Raw genomic sequence first — 20,547 nt, 5'->3', positions numbered from 1 at the left:
TGCCGTGCTTCAGTGTTACCCACGGCCACAGAGACCGAGAGAAGCGGCACGGCTGCGTCGTCCTTTCAGCAGGACGTCTCCCTTTTCTTTTCAACGTTTCTAATAACAACACAGTAATTAATATTATGCAGTATTTATAAAAACACCAGAAAGGCGAAGAACGTCAGGGCAACAGCCGTGAATTAAAAATACAACAACATCCGAGTCGATATTAAAAAACCTGAAAAACAGTGATGCCTTAGCGAAACTATTAAATAAGTTGCAAGGTGAAAAGGGGGCAGCCAGGCTGTCGTCGTAAACATTGGGCGCGGGCCACGCTAGCGGACGGTAGTCTTCTGTAAACGAGTCCGCGCCTCGAAACATCGCACCGGGTGACACCGCAATACGGGCAAACACTTGCCGCTTTCCAGCTGCTGCCCACCAAACAACACGGGGGTTGCACCAGCGGAACCACAATACACATTCCTGACACTGTCAGTTTGTCGGTCGGTCGGTCGGTCGATTTGGGGAAGTGGACCAGAAAGCGACGTCATCGGTTCCATCGGACTAGAGAAGGAAGAGGAAAGGAGGAAGTCGGCCGTGCCCTTTCAAGGGAACCATCCCAGCATTTGCATGAAGCGATTTAGTGAAATCCAGGAAAACCTAAATTAGGATGGCTGAACCGCCGTCGTGCCGAATACGAGTTGAGTGCGCTGACCACTGCGCCGCCTCGGTCGATGTGAGTTTGCGGGCGGTCTGCCGTGTGTGGCAACTGAACAGAGCTTCGCAAGTCGAGCTCCGCTAGAGTAGCATTATACTGGATGACCGGTTTCGACACAGCTACGCTTTCGTCATCGGATTTTACGCTTTAATTTTAACAACATACTATCCACCGCAACACTGACGGACAATACGTTGTAAAAATTTTAATACGTAAGATCCGACGATGAAAGCACAGCTCTGTCGGAAACCGGTCATTCAGTATAACGCTATTCTAGCGGATTTAGACTTGGCAAGTTTCCTTCAGCACGAGGTGGCGTTCTGCGTAAGCCGCGCAGTTACACTGTGAACGTACGAGTTCTGGACAGCTAACACTGGCATTCCTCGACTGGATGTCGTCCCGCGGCGAACGCCCGACGCCGAAACTCGACGCCCTCGCTGGACTACTGTGTGTCCGCCTCTCGAACCGCACCCTGCAATCTTCCCGCGAGCGACAGGCAACTCTGTAGTCGGCCGCCCCTGCGGAAGGCACGCTTCCGTCTGCCAAATAATCGACGTCTGAAAGGTTTCCATTTGGGTCGAGAATTGAAGCTGCCGCAAAGTTAGTGTATTCTCATTTAAATAAATCCCACTCTGAACAGTAAACAAGAACGCGATTAGCGTACGTGCCTATGAATTTGGACGGTATGTGTTCGTCTTCTGTGCAGCCTGTACGGTTTTTTAAGGATATCTGACGACGAAAAAGCGCCCAACACTTACCTTTCTGCGAACTATGTAGACACGATCGTCATAGAACACACGGACGGTCGGTGTTAAGAATGAGAGATGGTGCGTGTTCACAGTAATTTAATTCAAGCCGACAAACTTTAAGCCTTACTACATCAGCAACAGGTGTCTATGTATAATCTGAATCTTCATGCTATGTAATACAAGCAAAGCTTTTTGTGATAAATAAACAGAAGGCGAAAAGAATGAAACACATTGACAGGCACGCAGGCCGATCACTTCTCGCATCATAAGAATATATGTTTCGCGACCGCTTTCGTTTCTGCTGATAAAGGGGGGGAACAAATATTGCAAGAAACAGTGCCTGTCCACCTCACGTACATCTGCAGTCGCGAGTTGTTCGTGTTCTCCGTGGGCATGACGTGTAGAGTTAAGCTTTCCTTCTTTTCGTCTGTCCACACCATTGTACGTACTCTGCAGCACTATCCAGTATCGCCCGCTAAGGGGGCCCGGGGTCTGGCCTCTCCTTGTTATCCTGACAACGGGTCAGCGAAAGTGAAGAGACAGCAAACTGCGGAAGAAAGGGTGGATACGTCGCCTGCAGCGGCCCGCCCACACTCTAGACGGCGCTGGTCCAGCCACTCTTCAGCGAGCGGGCCATCAGGGGGAGCGCTTGCTGAGACTCTCAACAGTGGGCCACGTTTCTGACGGGAGGCACAGCAGGTGGCCTCAGACTAAACACAGCAACAGCCTCACCGGAAACTGTCAATTAACCTGCTATTATTGTGTGATATTATTGACGTTTGGGTCGAAAAGTTGGGCAATGGGAATCCTACAGTTGTTGTAGTTGCTGCAGTTACTTTCAGAAGGTACAAGGTAGATGGAAAATAAACCACACACGAAAACTTAATCCGGAAATTGAGGCGAGCGGAGGTTTCACCTGGCTTAAGACACACGAGCAACAGCTGCGTGCGTCGTGTCGAGTCACAGAAGAACGAGGTTCTCCACGTGCCTAAAGAAAAAAGCTGTGTTTGGCGACATCGTCAGCCGCGATTGCAGCGGGCACGGGATCACGGAGGCTGCGCCGCGGATCGACGGAAATGCGTCGCTGGTCTCGTTGCACCCTCCAGGTCGACGGTCGCGTCCGCACGCGCCGCCATACGGGCAGTGTTACGACTCCGCTTCCACGGGACCCGCGACAGTAATCCGAGACACCAACATTACTGCCGATCACCAGCATCCCGCCTTCGCCGAAACCGATGCAAGTTCCGGCAGGATAACTGCCACACTCGTAACGCACTGGCTCGAGGAGCACAACAATGAACTCCGTGGCGACGGCGCACAATGTGGGACGCGACCGGACGCCTACTCTGCACCCACAAGCCACCGGGCCGTGACTGACCTCGTCCAATCCGAGGCACGCGGAATCAGTTGTTCTTTCCGAAGGTGGGCCGACATACTATTTAAACGGGTGGTGCGCCAGTGTTAACCAGCCGTGTTCACTGGACAGGGTACTTTGCTTCAGGGATTGTTCCCGTTCCATTTACGGATGCAGCGCGGAAAGATTGACTGCTTGGGCGCTTTAACAAAACAGGCTAATCTTGTCTCTGTGTTGACCACGGGAGCGATCCGTTCAATATCTTTCTGATTCCTCACTTAGAGCTGGTCGTTGAAACTTTTAAGTAGACGATTAGCATCTATTTTCAGTCTTCTGCCAGTTCAGTTTTTTCAGCATATTCGTGACGCTTTCAGACGGTACAAACGTCGCGCCACACATTTCAAAAGCTTTTTAAATCGCGTAGCACGCTGCAAAATCTTTTAATCCATCTTACACATGTTCAGTTTTAATGTCTTCGACGAAATAATGTGTAATAACATTTTTCCTGCATAGCGCATTCTCCATTTTAAGAAGTCGACACATACCAGAATGAATTTTCACTCTGCAGCGGTATGTGCGCTGATGTAGAACTTACTGGCAGATTAAAACCGCCTATCTCGAGACTCGAAGGAAAAGAAACTGGCTTGCATATGTTAAGAAGGGAGCTTATAAAAATACTTTCGAGAGGGGGGATACCGAGTGTGTGGGGACCGCGAAGCAGAAAACCGCAAGAAGAGCGAGCTGAATTTGGTAAGTGTTTCGTAAAGAGGCAGTGAGGCGGCGGTCGGCGGTGGGCGGTCACCGCCCGCGCCAGTCTGCGCGCTCAGCGCTGCCACGGAGCCGACGCCACGGCAGTGCAGTGCAGAGCAGCGCAGCGCCTGCCGTCGCGCCCACTCGCCTCGGACAGTTTCTCGGGCAGCACGTACAAGCACAGGCCCAGCGAACATATAGTAGCAGATATCCACAGCGATCAGCGAGAGGCGAAATAAGAAAATCTGGCTCCTACTCGAACAAAACGGAGTAAGAAAAAGTGTGGGAATCAAATCCACTGCTTTGAATGGACACACCGTCGGGAGTTGGGTACACCACGAACACAACGGTACGAATAACGCGAGCAGCATCGGCATTGGTCGCCGAAGTACAGATATTTATTCCTGTTGCAGATCGATTTCAGTCACAGTGTGGCTGCCGTCTGTGTCGGTATCGGAGCCCTGTGTGACGCGTACTCGTCACAGCACCGAAGGCAGGTTCCGAGCGCGACTCAGCCGCCCGTGCCTTCGGCCCGCCTGTTGGGTGCTCTTCATTGATACGTGTAGATACTGCGGTTTCACTGCTCGTAATCTACACGGCTGTAATACTACAATTGGCGACGGCCACGCTCCGATTCAAATTTGCGACAGAAATAAAGACATATACTTCAACGACCAATGTCTATCCTCCTCTTGTTATTAATCGAATCCCTTCTTACCTAGAATAAAAATACGGTCGTAGATAAAATAAGAAGGCAGACTGCTAGAAGGCGGTCTCGGGGATTACAGCGAAATATGTAGGGACACGCAGAGCCGTACTGGCCCTTCGACTTTTTCCTAGAAGATAGATTGAAGACTGGCAAACCTAGATTCATAGCGGAACGCTTTTGACAATATTGACTGGAATATACTTTGCGTGATTCTGAAGGTAGCAGGAATAAAAAACAGGAAACGGAAGTTTTTCTACCCCGTACGGAAAGCAGACGGAGAGGGCGGCAGCAGCAGCAGCTGAGAAGGCAGTGAGACAGGCCTGTAGCCTCTCCCCGATGTTAATCTGTACACCGAGCAAGCAGTTCGAGCAAAAGGAACAAAAACTCAGAGGAGTACCGATGACGTCGTAATTCTGCCACGGACGGCAAACGATTTGGACGATCCGTTGAATGGACTGGGTGATTACGAGACGAGCGTCAGCAAAACGTTATGTATCACACCTCCGCTGTCTGCCAGACAACTCTTCCCGATCAACTTTGTAGTTTTCGGTGTAGTTTTCCTCGTATTCTTCTCGACAGTTTATAATCCATTAAGTGTTCCCTCGAGCAGTTTCATCCCTGCCGTAATTTTCTTCGGCTGGTAGTTCATAGAACAACGAAAGTTAACTGCCAGAACCATCAGACAAGTAAAACGGCACTTCACAGGAGACCAATTGACACGACTGACAAGGGGAGGCCGCCAATTGTGAAATTCAGATTCGATTCATACTGCACATAATAAAAGCTCGTGGCCAGAGGTGTAATGTGGTAAAGCACCAAGATGCACTTCTCAGCCGTTGTCGAGAAAATCGACAGTTAAAAGAAACCGTTACGGTGAAATACTCTCTACGACTAACAATTTTCTACAGCGTCGTGGCGCAGCGGTAAGCGCTCGGGTTCGTAATCCGAAGGTCGCCGGATCGAATCTCGCACCATGCAACATTTTTTTATTATTAGTTTTTTGTAATTCAAATTTTATATATATATATATATATATATTCATGTTGGTGAAGGCGGATCGCTCTCCAATTGTACCGCCTCCATTTTTCCGTTTGTTTAACTGGGTGTACCAAAGCTCTCACGTCCGCACTGATTTTCGGCGATGTTATAAGTTGCGCTAGGGACCGCATCTACCATCTTTCGAACTTAGCAGGCAACTACGCTGTTATGCGGCGGCTCGTTTCGGCCCATTCAACATCTGTCCTTCAAGTGTAACGAGCAGGTAACGGAGTTTATATTTCATACTTGCCACAGCAAATTTGTGTTCGTGGGGTTTCTGTTCTAATTCGAACGTTTGACTTACGCTATACGTATTCGTTTCGGAATATCGTTTCTACGTCTTCCGTTAACTACACGTGCTTAACATTATGAAGACAATTAACAACATTTGTGAAACACAACTTTGTTTGCGGAAAACATAATGATGTTCGAAGTCGCCAGTTTCTCCACGACAAACGACTTTCAACAACTTATTATATGCATAATTGTTGCAACTGATTGCCGGGAGATATATATATATATATATATATACTCCTGGAAATGGAAAAAAGAACACATTGACACCGGTGTGTCAGACCCACCATACTTGCTCCGGACACTGCGAGAGGGCTGTACAAGCAATGATCACACGCACGGCACAGCGGACACACCAGGAACCGCGGTGTTGGCCGTCGAATGGCGCTAGCTGCGCAGCATTTGTGCACCACCGCCGTCAGTGTCAGCCAGTTTGCCGTGGCATACGGAGCTCCATCGCAGTCATTAACACTGGTAGCATGCCGCGACAGCGTGGACGTGAACTGTATGTGCAGTTGACGGACTTTGAGCGAGGGCGTATAGTGGGCATGCGGGAGGCCGGGTGGACGTACCGCCGAATTGCTCAACACGTGGGGCGTGAGGTCTCCACAGTACATCGATGTTGTCGCCAGTGGTCGGCGGAAGGTGCACGGCCCGTCGACCTGGGACCGGACCGCAGCGACGCACGGATGCACGCCAAGACCGTAGGATCCTACGCAGTGCCGTAGGGGACCGCACCGCCACTTCCCAGCAAATTAGGGACACTGTTGCTCCTGGGGTATCGGCGAGGACCATTCGCAACCGTCTCCATGAAGCTGGGCTACGGTCCCGCACACCGTTAGGCCGTCTTCCGCTCACGCCCCAACATCGTGCAGCCCGCCTCCAGTGGTGTCGCGACAGGCGTGAATGGAGGGACGAATGGAGACGTGTCGTCTTCAGCGATGAGAGTCGCTTCTGCCTTGGTGCCAATGATGGTCGTATGCGTGTTTGGCGCCGTGCAGGTGAGCGCCACAATCAGGACTGCATACGACCGAGGCACACAGGGCCAACACCCGGCATCATGGTGTGGGGAGCGATCTCCTACACTGGCCGTACACCACTGGTGATCGTCGAGGGGACACTGAATAGTGCACGGTACATCCAAACCGTCATCGAACCCATCGTTCTACCATTCCTAGACCGGCAAGGGAACTTGCTGTTCCAACAGGACAATGCACGTCCGCATGTATCCCGTGCCACCCAACGTGCTCTAGAAGGTGTAAGTCAACTACCCTGGCCAGCAAGATCTACGGATCTGTCCCCCATTGAGCATGTTTGGGACTGGATGAAGCGTCGTCTCACGCGGTCTGCACGTCCAGCACGAACGCTGGTCCAACTGAGGCGCCAGGTGGAAATGGCATGGCAAGCCGTTCCACAGGACTACATCCAGCATCTCTACGATCGTCTCCATGGGAGAATAGCAGCCTGCATTGCTGCGAAAGGTGGATATACACTGTACTAGTGCCGACATTGTGCATGCTCTGTTGCCTGTGTCTATGTGCCTGTGGTTCTGTCAGTGTGATCATGTGATGTATCTGACCCCAGGAATGTGTCAATAAAGTTTCCCCTTCCTGGGACAATGAATTCACGGTGTTCTTATTTCAATTTCCATATATATATATATATATATATATATATATATATATATATATATATATATATATATATTTGAATTACAACAAACAAATACAAAAAAAAAAGGTTGCATGGCGCGAGATTCGAACCGGCGACCTTCGGATTACGAACCCGAGCGCTTACCGCTGCGCCACGACGCTGTAAAAAATTATTAATCGTAGAGAGTATTTCACCGCAACGGTTTCTTTTAACTGTCGATTTTCTCGATAACGGCTGAGGAGTGCATCTTGGTGCTTTGCCACACTACACCTCTGGCCACTAGCTTTTATTATGCGCAGTATGAATCGAATCTGAATTTCACAATTGGCGGCCTCCCCTTGTGAATGACGACTTCAAGAAAAACACCACCAGGAATGTCTACAGAAGTTTTAAACGGAACATTACCTAATGACTGGACCTCTGCCTTGATTCATCCCATACACAAGATTTGACTGTCATCAATAATTATCGAGGAATCTCATTGGTATCTGTCACATACAAGATTTCTCCAAGGCCTTACTAAACAGAGCCGAAACTCAACTGGACCCACAGCTTGGGGAATACCAGGCAGGATTTAATAAAGGTCGCTCTTGTACTGAACAGATACTGAACATAAAGTCAGTGCTATGACAAGTAAAAATGGGTGAAAAGAAGTACGTCGTCATCTTCGTTGAGTTCAAGAAGGCATATCAGCTGATAGACCTACTCTCATGTAGATCCTGCAAGAAATAGGGCTAGATGAGAAGACTGACAGCTTTGTCCAACAGACTTGAAACAACACAGAGTTAAGGTCAGAGGAACCCTGTCAGAAAGTTACGAAATCAAATCGGGAGTTAAATAGGGAGATGGTCTGTCCCCTCTCCTCTTCAACTGTGCCCTGGAAGAGGTAATAAGAGAGTGGCGGAAGGAGTCAGCTCGAGAGGGTTATCTCTCTGGGACGTAAGTTCAATGGGCTCAAAGTTGATTGCCTGACATTTGCTCATGACCTAGCACTTCTATCAGATTCAATAGAAAGTTCAGTGAAACAACTCAGCGTACTCCGACAGCAAGCGGCAAAGGTTGGGCTTCATGTATCACTTGAAAAAACGCAGTACATCACGTACATAGGTGAATCTTCTAGTACACTGCATCTACACCAGGAAGAGATCACGAAAACCAACAGGTTTAAGTAGTTGGGAGAATGGCTGGAACCTAATCTATCTATCAACTCGAGTCAACAAGCTAGAGCTCGCATACCAGCTGACCAAGAATACTTATATTTCCCGTAACACTAAACTGAAGCACTACCAGCCTTATTTGCTTCAGAATGTGTAATAATAGGAAGGGATTTACTGAAGAGCTCGAACTCCAGGAGAGAAAGATAATGAGGAAGATAACTGGGGTCAGTCAAGGAAGGCGACAGTTATAAAAGGCGACCCAAGCGAGAGCTCGACGAGTACCGTGAAAGAATTACAGATGTAACTACGAAAAGACATCTAGCATTTTATGGACACGGTTACAAGATGCAGCGTGACAGATTGACCAACCAGCTTCTCTGTTACTGGCAAAAGCCACCAAGGTTGATGGAAGTGGAGAAAGATCTTCAGGAACTGGGAATAAGAGAAGGAAACTTGAAGAACCAGAAAATACTCAGGAAGAAGCTTAGACAGAAGAAGTTCCAGGACAGACTACCAAGAAAGAAGCCTGGTGCCCTCTGGAAACAACAGAGGAAGGATCAACACAGCCTGAGGATGCGTAACTACTGGGCAAACGTCAAAGCCCACTTCAAACGCAATAGCCGGCCGCGGTGGTCTAGCGGTTCTAAGCGCTCAGTCCTGAACCGCGCGACTGCTACGGTCGCAGGTTCGAATCCTGCCTCGGGCATGGATGTATGTGATGTCCTTAGGTTAGTTAGGTTTAAGTAGTTCTAAGTTCTAGGGGACCGATGACCTCAGAAGTTGAGTCCCATAGTGCTCAGAGCCATTTGAACCATTTTTTTTTTTTTCAAACGCAATAGTTGAATGGCGTGTTCCTTAGTTGGCCTATATGGAATAAGAAGAAGAAATTATCCTTAGCTCGTTACAACAGACTCTGCCTTTTCTTTAACTGGTTCAGATAGTAAAGAGATCATAATCTGACGAAAGAGGTCTGAAGCATCACGTTCACTCACACCAAACAGTAAAGACCAGCAATGTGACACCTATTAGCACCAATTAGTCCAACTCACTCGTCCCTGAAGGCACTGGTAATGCCTGCTTGCTATCATCTACTCAGCTGACTTAGGTATTTGTGGACCTATGACTAAGTGTCATTATAAGGCTCGCTAGGTTGACCACAGCTCCATCACAAACGGACGAGAGACCAACATTATCCTCTTACTGTACTCCCTGAATCACGATTTGTCTGTAAGTAGATGCGAGGTGTTATAATCAGCTGGAAAGACTGAATCGATCAACAACATTTATCAAGGTCAAAGCAACAGGTATTGGAATTGATGAGCACGTGTGAGGAGAAACGTACGATCCCGACACATATGCTCGAGTCACAGCTACTGCAAACACAGTGGTGCTTCGAGACGTTCCTTGTACCACCTGCAGCCACGTGCCGCGCTCTCAAGTCACACAAGCGCACTGCAGATTGCGCGAGCGGGTGCTTCGTTTTACCCATCTTTACAACAGGCCACGTATTTCAAACACCGATCACTGTTATGCTACGTACACGATATGACGGGCATTTGGAATACGCTTAAGGTTTTCGCAAGAAGTGCACCGGCAATGATAACTTTACTCCGCGATGGTCAAATTTAACGAATGTACAAACGACTGGTTCAAAGCCATTCACTTCCAGGAATGGTGGACTGTTAAGCCAGAACAGATCATTTAACCTACCCCGTCAACATTATTCATACTCTAATTATTATTATTGCTTCTTTCTTTTCTCAGTCGTTATGTCTGGTCAAAAATGGAAAGTGACGCGGACCTTGATCAAGCGTGACTTCCTTTTAACTGTACGGTATATGTTATATTGCATTTAGGAACATTCGGGTAATTGAACATGTATCAATAATTACGGGTATCAATAATTACGGATTTCTGTAGTTGTATGTATAAGTTTGGATGTAGCTGTATTGCATTGATGTACTGGTGGATATTGTGTGGTATGACTCCTTTAGTTGATAGTATTATTGGTATAATGTCAACTTTATCCTGATGCCACATGTCCTTGACGTCCTCAGCTAGTTGGATGTATTTTTAATTTTTTCTCCTGTTTTCTTCTGTATATTTGTTGTATTGCATATGGATATTTCGATTAGTTGTGGTAATTTCTTCTTTTTATTGGTGAGTATGCTGTCAGGTTTGTCATGTGGTGTTGTTTTATCTGTTATAATGGTTCTGTTCCAGTATAATTTGTATTCATCATTCTCCAGTACATTTTGTGGTGCATACTTGCATGTGGGAACGTGTTGGTTTATTAGTTTATGTTGTATGGCAAGTTGTTGATGTATTATTTTTGCTACATTGTCGTGTCTTCTGGGGTATTCTGTATTTGCTAGTATTGTACATCCGCTTGTGATATGATCTACTGTTTCTATTTGTTGTTTGCAAAGTCTGCATTTATCTTGGGATCTTTAATAATATGCTTACTGTAATATCTGGTGTTTATTGTTTGATCCTGTATTGCAATCATGAATCTTTCCGTCTCACTGTATATATTGCCTTTTCTTAGCCATATGTTGGATGCATCTAGATCGATGTGTAGCTGTGTTAGATGATACAGGTGCTTGCCATGTAGCGTTTTCTTTTTCCAATTTACTTTCTTCGTATCTGTTGATGTTATATGATCTAAAGGGTTGTAGAGGTGGTTATGAAATTTTAGTGGTGTAGCCGATGTATTTATATGAGTGATTGCTTTATGTATTTTGCTAGTTTCTGCTCGTTCTAGAAAGAATTTTCTTAAATTTTCTACCTATCATTAATGTAGGTTTTTTTTTATATCGATAAATCCCCTTTCTCCTTCCTTTCTGCTTAATGTGAATCTTTCTGTTGCTGAATGTATGTGATATATTCTACATTTGTGGCATTGTGATCGTGTAAGTGTATTGAGTGCTTCTAGGTCTGTGTTACTCCATTTCACTACTCCAAATGAGTAGGTCAATATTGGTATAGCATAAGTATTTATAGCTTTTGTCTTGTTTCTTGCTGTCAATTCTGTTTTCAGTATTTTTGTTATTCTTTGTCTATATTTTTCTTTTAGTTCTTCTTTAATATTTGTATTATCTATTCCTATCTTTTGTCTGTATCCTAGGTATTTATAGGCATCTGTTTTTTCCATCGCTTCTATGGAGTCACTGTGGTTATTCAATATGTAATCTTCTTGTTTAGTGTGTTTTCCCTTGACTATGCTATTTTTCTTACATTTTTCTGTTCCAAAAGCCATATTTATATCATTGCTGAATACTTATGTTATCTTTAGTAATTGATTGAGTTGTTGATTTGTTGCTGCCAGTAGTTTTAGATGTATAGCAAATGTGTGATTTTGTGTGGGTTTGTTCCAGTAATATTGTATCCATAAATTGTATTATTTAGCATGTTGGATAGTGGGTTCAGAGCAAGGCAGAACCAGAAAGGACTTAATGAGTCTCCTTGGTATATTCCACGCTTAATCTGTATTGGCTGTGATGTGATATTATTTGAATTTGTTTGGATATTAAGTGTGGTTTTCCAATTTTTCATTACTATATTTAGGAACTGTATCAATTTAGGATCTACTTTGTATATTTCCAATATTTGTAGTAACCATGAGTGGGGTACACTATCAAAAGCTTTTCAGTAATCAATGTATGCATAGTGTAGCGACCTTTGTTTAGTTTTAGCTTGATATGTCACCTCTGCATCTATTATCAGTTGTTCTTTACATCCTCGTGCTCCTTTGGAACAGCCGTTTTGTTCTTCATTTATAATTTTGTTCTGTGTTGTATGTGTCATTAATTTCTGTGTAATGACTGAAGTTAATATTTTGTATATTGTTGGTAGGCATGTTATGGGGCGATATTTAGCTGGGTTTCCTGTGTCTGCTTGATCTTTAGGTTTCAGATAAGTTATTCCATGTGTAAGTGTATCAGGGAATGTGTATGGGTCTGCAATGTAACTGTTAAATAATTTAGTTAGATGTGAATGTGTTGAGGTGAACTTCTTTAACCAGAAATTTGCTATTTTTATCTTTTCCACGTTCTTTCCAATTGTGAGTAGAATTAATTGCTTGGGTGACTTCATGTTGCAAAATTATCACTTCAGGCATTTGTGGTATCATCTTGTTTGTGTCTGTTTCTGCTTGTATCCACCGTGCATGCCTCTTATGTTGTACCGGGTTTGCTCCAGAAGTGTTCCATGTCTGTTATGTTTGGTGGATTGTCTATTTTAATGTGTGTGTTATCTATTGTCTGGTAAAATTTCTTTTGGTTTGTGTTGAATGTTTGGTTTTGTTTCCTTCTATTTTCACTTTTTTTGTATCTTCTAAGTCGTTTGTCCAATGCTTGTAATTTCTGCTTCTTTTCATCTAATTGCTCTATCGCTTCTTGTTGTGAGATTTTACCTAACTTTTTCGCTTTTTTTCTGACATTTCATTTCTTATAAATTGTGTTAGCTGTCCGATGTCTTTTCTCAGTGTTTCTATTCTGATCTGTAGCCTGTGTTTCCATGCTGGTTTTGTGGGTTTCTTCTGTGTGTTGGTTGGTTCTGGTGTCTGCCTAGTGTGTATATTTAGTGTAGTGAGTGCTCCAATATAAACCAGTAGTTGTAACTCTTCCATAGTTGTGTTTTCATTTATTTTGTTGTGTATGATTGTGTTGATAGTTTTTATTGTTGTTTCGACTTGTGGGTTATTTGGTGGTCTATGCAAGAATGGTCTAATGTCTGTATTTGTGTCTTTGTATTCTATACATGTCAGCTGAAATTTTTCTTCTATATCTAACATGTGTGTCGCTTCGTGTTCTATATGTGCTTGTTCTGGTGGCTGTCTTAAGATTTCGTTTTCCTCTAATTGATACGTGTTGTTCTTTGTTTGTTTGCTCTGGGATGTTTGAGTCCATTACTGTATTTTCTTCTTCTGATTGCACATTATTTTGTTCCAGTATTTCTTGTACTTGTTGTTTGATTTTTCTAATTCTGACTGGGGTATCCTGTTATTTTCGATTATTACACGGATCTGATCAGATAGTCGTCGTTGTGTTAAAATTTTTAATTCTGGGTAACTGGTAATAAATGTTGTGTTGGTTCCTAGGTTTGTTGCTTGGTTATAAGAGAACATGAGGTGTCGATTAACTTCATCTGACCATCTCATCCTCTGTCTTTGTTTTCCTTCTAGGGTTATTGCAGGAAGCATATCCTGTAAAACACCTCTATTTGGATTTAAATCATTTTCCATTGTGCTAGCAGTGTCGTTACCATAGTGGACGGGCATAGGGTTCAAGCGTCATCCCCGACCATGACAGCGCTTGTCCGAGGCTTCATTAGTTCTGTCCTGAACCAACTTATCACACTAAAAGGGGGATTAGCCTTATTAGTGGTTTGTTCTTTTCGTCGCCTTTTACGACTGGCAGAACATACCGAAGGCCTATTCTTTTCCCGGGCCTCCACGGGGTTTATTATTATTATTATTATTTCTTTACTTTCTCAGACGTTAAGTCTGGTTGAGAATGGAAAGTGACGCGGACCTTGATCAAGCGTCACTTCCTATTAACTGTACGGTATGTGTTATATTGCATTTAGGAACTTTCGGGTAATTGAACATGTATCAATAATTACGGATTTCTGTAGTTGTATATATATGTTTGGATGTAGCTGTATTGCATTGATGTACTGGTGGTTATTGTGTGGTATGACTCCTGTAGTTGATAGTATAATTGGTATGATGTCAACTTTATCCTGATGCCACATGTCTTTGACTTCCTCAGCCAGTTGGATGTATTTTTCAATTTTTTCTCCTGTTTTCTTTTGTATATTTGTTGTATTGGGTATGGATATTTCGATTAGTTGTGTTAATTTCTTCTTTTTATTGGTGAGTATGATGTCAGGTTTGTTATGTGGCGTTGTTTTATCTGTTATAATGGTTCTGTTCCAGTATAATTTGTATTCATCATTCTCCAGTACATTTTGTGGTGCATACTTGTATGTAGGAACTTGTTGTTTTAAAGGCCGGCCGAAGTGGCCGTGCGGTTAAAGGCGCTGCAGTCTCGAACTGCAAGACTGCTACGGTCGCAGGTTCGAATCCTGCCTCGGGCATGGATGTTTGTGATGTCCTTAGGTTAGTTAGGTTTAACTAGTTCTAAGTTCTAGGGGACTAATGACCTCAGCAGTTGAGTCCCATAGTGCTCAGAGCCATTTGAACCATTTTGTTGTTTTAAAAGTTTATGTTGTAAGGCAAGCTGTTGATGTATTATTTTTGCGACATTGTCATGTCTTCTGGGGTATTCTGTATTTGCTAGTATTGTACATCCGCTTGTGATGTGATCTACTGTTTCTATTTGTTGTTTACAAAGTCTGCATTTATCTGTTGTGGTATTGGGATCTTTAATAATATGCTTGCTGTAATACCTGGTGTTTATTGTTTGATCCTGTATTGCAAACATGAATCCTTCTGTCTCACTGTATATATTGCCTTTTCTTAGCCATGTGTTGGATGCGTCTTGATTGATGTGTGGCTGTGTTAGATGATACGGGTGCTTGCCATGAAGTGTTTTCTTTTTTCAATTTACTTTCTTCGTATCTGTTGATGTTATGTGGTCTAAAGGGTTGTAGAGGTGGTTATGAAATTGTAGTGGTGTAGCCGATGTATTTATATGAGTGATTGCTTTGTGTATTTTGCTAGTTTCTGCTCGTTCTAGAAAGAATTTTCTTAAATTGTCTACCTGTCCATAATGTAGGTTTTTTATATCGATAAATCCCCTTCCTCCTTCCTTTCTGCTTAATGTGAATCTTTCTGTTGCTGAATGTATGTGATGTATTCTATATTTGTGGCATTGTGATCGTGTCAGTGTATTGACTGCTTCTAGGTCTGTGTTACTCCATTTCACTACTCCAAATGAGTAGGTCAATATTGGTATGGCATAAGTATTTATAGCTTTTGTCTTGTTTCTTGCTGTCAATTCTGTTTTCAGTATTTTTGTTAGTCTTTGTCTATATTTTTCTTTTAGTTCTTCTTTAATATTTGTATTATCTATTCCTATTTTTTGTCTGTATCCTAGATATTTATAGGCATCCGTTTTTTCCATCGCTTCTATGCAGTCGCTGTGGTTATCCAATATGTAATCTTCTTGTTTAGTGTGTTTTCCCTTGACTATGCTATTTTTCTTACATTTGTCTGTTCCAAAAGCCATACTTATATCATTGCTGAATACTTCTGTTATCTTTAGTAATTGGTTGAGTTGTTGATTTGTTGCTGCCAGTAGTTTTAGATCATCCATGTATAGCAAATGTGTGATTTTGTGTGGGTTTGTTCCAGTAATATTGTATCCATAATTTGTATTATTTAGCATGTTGGATAGTGGGTTCAGAGCAAGGCAGAACCAGAAAGGACTTAATGAGTCTCCTTGGTATATTCCACGCTTAATCTGTATTGGCTGTGATGTGATATTATTTGAATTTGTTTGGATATTAAGTGTGGTTTTCCAATTTTTCATTACTATGTTTATGAACTGTATCAATTTAGGATCTACTTTGTATATTTCCAATATTTGTAGTAACCATGAGTGGGGTACACTATCAAAAGCTTTTTGGTAATCAATGTATGCGTAGTGTAGCGACCTTTGTTTAGTTTTAGCTTGATATGTCACCTCTGCATCTATTATCAGTTGCTCTTTACATCCTCGTGCTCCTTTGCAACAGCCTTTTTGCTCTTCATTTATAATTTTGTTCTGTGTTGTATTAGTAATTAATTTCTGTTTAATGATTGAAGTTAATATTTTGTATATTGTTGGTAGGCATGTTATGGGGCGATATTTAGCTGGGTTCGCTGTGTCTGCTTGATCTTTAGGTTTCAGATAAGTTATTCCATGTGTAAGTGTATCAGGGAATGTGTATGGGTCTGCAATGTAACTGTTAAATAATTTAGTTAGATGTGAATGTGTTGAGGTGAACTTCTTTAACCAGAAATTTGCTATTTTATCATTTCCAGGGGCTTTCCAATTGTGAGTAGAATTAATTGCTTGGGTGACTTCATGTTGCAAAATTATCACTTCAGGCATTTGTGGTATCATCTTGTATGTGTCTGTTTCTGCTTGTATCCACCGTGCATGCCTGTTATGTTGTACCGGGTTTGACCATATGTTGCTCCAGAAGTGTTCCATGTCTGTTATGTTTGGTGGATTGTTTATTTTAATGTGTGTGTTATCTATTGTCTGGTAAAATTTCTTTTGGTTTGTGTTGAATGTTTGGTTTGGTTTCCTTCTATTTTCACTTTTTTTTGTATCTTCTGAGTCGTTTGGCTAATGCTTGTAATTTCTGCTTCTTTTCGTATAATTGCTCTGTCGCTTCTTGTTGTGAGATTTTACCTAACCTTTTTCGTTTTTTTTCCCGAGATTTCATTTCTTATAAATTGTGTTAGCTGTCCGATGTCTTTTCTCAGTTTTTCTATTCTGATCTGTAGCCTGTGTTGCCATGCTGGTTTTGTGGGTTTCTTCTGTGTGTTGGTTGGTTCTGATCTCTGTCTAGTGTGTATATTTAGTGTAGTGAGTGCTCCTATATAAACCAGTAGTTGTAACTCTTCCATAGTTGTGTTTTCATTTATTTTGTTGTGTATGATTGTGTTGATAGTTTTTATTGTTGTTTCGACTTGTGGGTTATTTGGTGGTCTATGCAAGAATGGTCTAATGTCTGTATTTGTGTCTTTGTATTCTATACATGTCAGCTGAAATTTTTCTTCTATATCTAACATGTGTGTCGCTTCGTGTTCTATATGTGCTTGTTCTGGTGGCTGTCTTAAGATTTCGTTTTCCTCTAATTGATACGTGTTGTTCTTTGTTTGTTTGCTCTGGGATGTTTGAGTCCATTACTGTATTTTCTTCTTCTGATTGCACATTATTTTGTTCCAGTATTTCTTGTACTTGTTGTTTGATTTTTCTAATTCTGACTGGGGTATCCTGTTATTTTCGATTATTACACGGATCTGATCAGATAGTCGTCGTTGTGTTAAAATTTTTAATTCTGGGTAACTGGTAATAAATGTTGTGTTGGTTCCTAGGTTTGTTGCTTGGTAATAAGAGAACATGAGGTGTCGATTAACTTCATCTGACCATCTCATCCTCTGTCTTTGTTTTCCTTCTAGGGTTATTGCAGGAAGCATATCCTGTAAAACACCTCTATTTGGATTTAAATCATTTTCCATTGTGCTAGCAGTGTCGTTACCATAGTGGACGGGCATAGGGTTCAAGCGTCATCCCCGACCATGACAGCGCTTGTCCGAGGCTTCATTAGTTCTGTCCTGAACCAACTTATCACACTAAAAGGGGGATTAGCCTTATTAGTGGTTTGTTCTTTTCGTCGCCTTTTACGACTGGCAGAACATACCGAAGGCCTATTCTTTTCCCGGGCCTCCACGGGGTTTATTATTATTATTATTATTTCTTTACTTTCTCAGACGTTAAGTCTGGTTGAGAATGGAAAGTGACGCGGACCTTGATCAAGCGTCACTTCCTATTAACTGTACGGTATGTGTTATATTGCATTTAGGAACTTTCGGGTAATTGAACATGTATCAATAATTACGGATTTCTGTAGTTGTATATATATGTTTGGATGTAGCTGTATTGCATTGATGTACTGGTGGTTATTGTGTGGTATGACTCCTGTAGTTGATAGTATAATTGGTATGATGTCAACTTTATCCTGATGCCACATGTCTTTGACTTCCTCAGCCAGTTGGATGTATTTTTCAATTTTTTCTCCTGTTTTCTTTTGTATATTTGTTGTATTGGGTATGGATATTTCGATTAGTTGTGTTAATTTCTTCTTTTTATTGGTGAGTATGATGTCAGGTTTGTTATGTGGCGTTGTTTTATCTGTTATAATGGTTCTGTTCCAGTATAATTTGTATTCATCATTCTCCAGTACATTTTGTGGTGCATACTTGTATGTAGGAACTTGTTGTTTTAAAAGTTTATGTTGTAAGGCAAGCTGTTGATGTATTATTTTTGCGACATTGTCATGTCTTCTGGGGTATTCTGTATTTGCTAGTATTGTACATCCGCTTGTGATGTGATCTACTGTTTCTATTTGTTGTTTACAAAGTCTGCATTTATCTGTTGTGGTATTGGGATCTTTAATAATATGCTTGCTGTAATACCTGGTGTTTATTGTTTGATCCTGTATTGCAAACATGAATCCTTCTGTCTCACTGTATATATTGCCTTTTCTTAGCCATGTGTTGGATGCGTCTTGATTGATGTGTGGCTGTGTTAGATGATACGGGTGCTTGCCATGAAGTGTTTTCTTTTTTCAATTTACTTTCTTCGTATCTGTTGATGTTATGTGGTCTAAAGGGTTGTAGAGGTGGTTATGAAATTGTAGTGGTGTAGCCGATGTATTTATATGAGTGATTGCTTTATGTATTTTGCTAGTTTCTGCTCGTTCTATAAAGAATTTTCTTAAATTGTCTACCTGTCCATAATGTAGGTTTTTTATATCGATAAATCCCCTTCCTCCTTCCTTTCTGCTTAATGTGAATCTTTCTGTTGCTGAATGTATGTGATGTATTCTATATTTGTGGCATTGTGATCGTGTCAGTGTATTGACTGCTTCTAGGTCTGTGTTACTCCATTTCACTACTCCAAATGAGTAGGTCAATATTGGTATGGCATAAGTATTTATAGCTTTTGTCTTGTTTCTTGCTGTCAATTCTGTTTTCAGTATTTTTGTTAGTCTTTGTCTATATTTTTCTTTTAGTTCTTCTTTAATATTTGTATTATCTATTCCTATTTTTTGTCTGTATCCTAGATATTTATAGGCATCCGTTTTTTCCATCGCTTCTATGCAGTCGCTGTGGTTATCCAATATGTAATCTTCTTGTTTAGTGTGTTTTCCCTTGACTATGCTATTTTTCTTACATTTGTCTGTTCCAAAAGCCATACTTATATCATTGCTGAATACTTCTGTTATCTTTAGTAATTGGTTGAGTTGTTGATTTGTTGCTGCCAGTAGTTTTAGATCATCCATGTATAGCAAATGTGTGATTTTGTGTGGGTTTGTTCCAGTAATATTGTATCCATAATTTGTATTATTTAGCATGTTGGATAGTGGGTTCAGAGCAAGGCAGAACCAGAAAGGACTTAATGAGTCTCCTTGGTATATTCCACGCTTAATCTGTATTGGCTGTGATGTGGTATTATTTGAATTTGTTTGGATATTAAGTGTGGTTTTCCAATTTTTCATTACTATGTTTATGAACTGTATCAATTTAGGATCTACTTTGTATATTTCCAATATTTGTAGTAACCATGAGTGGGGTACACTATCAAAAGCTTTTTGGTAATCAATGTATGCGTAGTGTAGCGACCTTTGTTTAGTTTTAGCTTGATATGTCACCTCTGCATCTATTATCAGTTGCTCTTTACATCCTCGTGCTCCTTTGCAACAGCCTTTTTGCTCTTCATTTATAATTTTGTTCTGTGTTGTATTAGTAATTAATTTCTGTTTAATGATTGAAGTTAATATTTTGTATATTGTTGGTAGGCATGTTATGGGGCGATATTTAGCTGGGTTCGCTGTGTCTGCTTGATCTTTAGGTTTCAGATAAGTTATTCCATGTGTAAGTGTATCAGGGAATGTGTATGGGTCTGCAATGTAACTGTTAAATAATTTAGTTAGATGTGAATGTGTTGAGGTGAACTTCTTTAACCAGAATTTTGCTATTTTATCATTTCCAGGGGCTTTCCAATTGTGAGTAGAATTAATTGCTTGGGTGACTTCATGTTGCAAAATTATCACTTCAGGCATTTGTGGTATCATCTTGTATGTGTCTGTTTCTGCTTGTATCCACCGTGCATGCCTGTTATGTTGTACCGGGTTTGACCATATGTTGCTCCAGAAGTGTTCCATGTCTGTTATGTTTGGTGGATTGTTTATTTTAATGTGTGTGTTATCTATTGTCTGGTAAAATTTCTTTTGGTTTGTGTTGAATGTTTGGTTTGGTTTCCTTCTATTTTCACTTTTTTTTGTATCTTCTGAGTCGTTTGGCTAATGCTTGTAATTTCTGCTTCTTTTCGTATAATTGCTCTGTCGCTTCTTGTTGTGAGATTTTACCTAACCTTTTTCGTTTTTTTTTCCGAGAT

General features: G+C 41.9%; 1 protein-coding gene across 2 annotated transcripts in view; it reads right to left on the bottom strand.

Moving 5' to 3' along the window:
* Positions 1-20,547, bottom strand: part of LOC126202910 (serine/threonine-protein kinase NLK) — a 462,489-nt gene that overhangs the window by 181,432 nt on the left and 260,510 nt on the right. The gene's annotated exons all lie outside the window — the stretch shown is intronic.

The sequence above is a fragment of the Schistocerca nitens genome, chromosome 1 (genome assembly GCF_023898315.1).
Source record: "Schistocerca nitens isolate TAMUIC-IGC-003100 chromosome 1, iqSchNite1.1, whole genome shotgun sequence".
Taxonomy (NCBI): domain Eukaryota; kingdom Metazoa; phylum Arthropoda; class Insecta; order Orthoptera; family Acrididae; genus Schistocerca; species Schistocerca nitens.
Note: the sequence above shows the minus strand (reverse complement) of the source record. Positions and strands in the feature narration are given on the sequence as shown.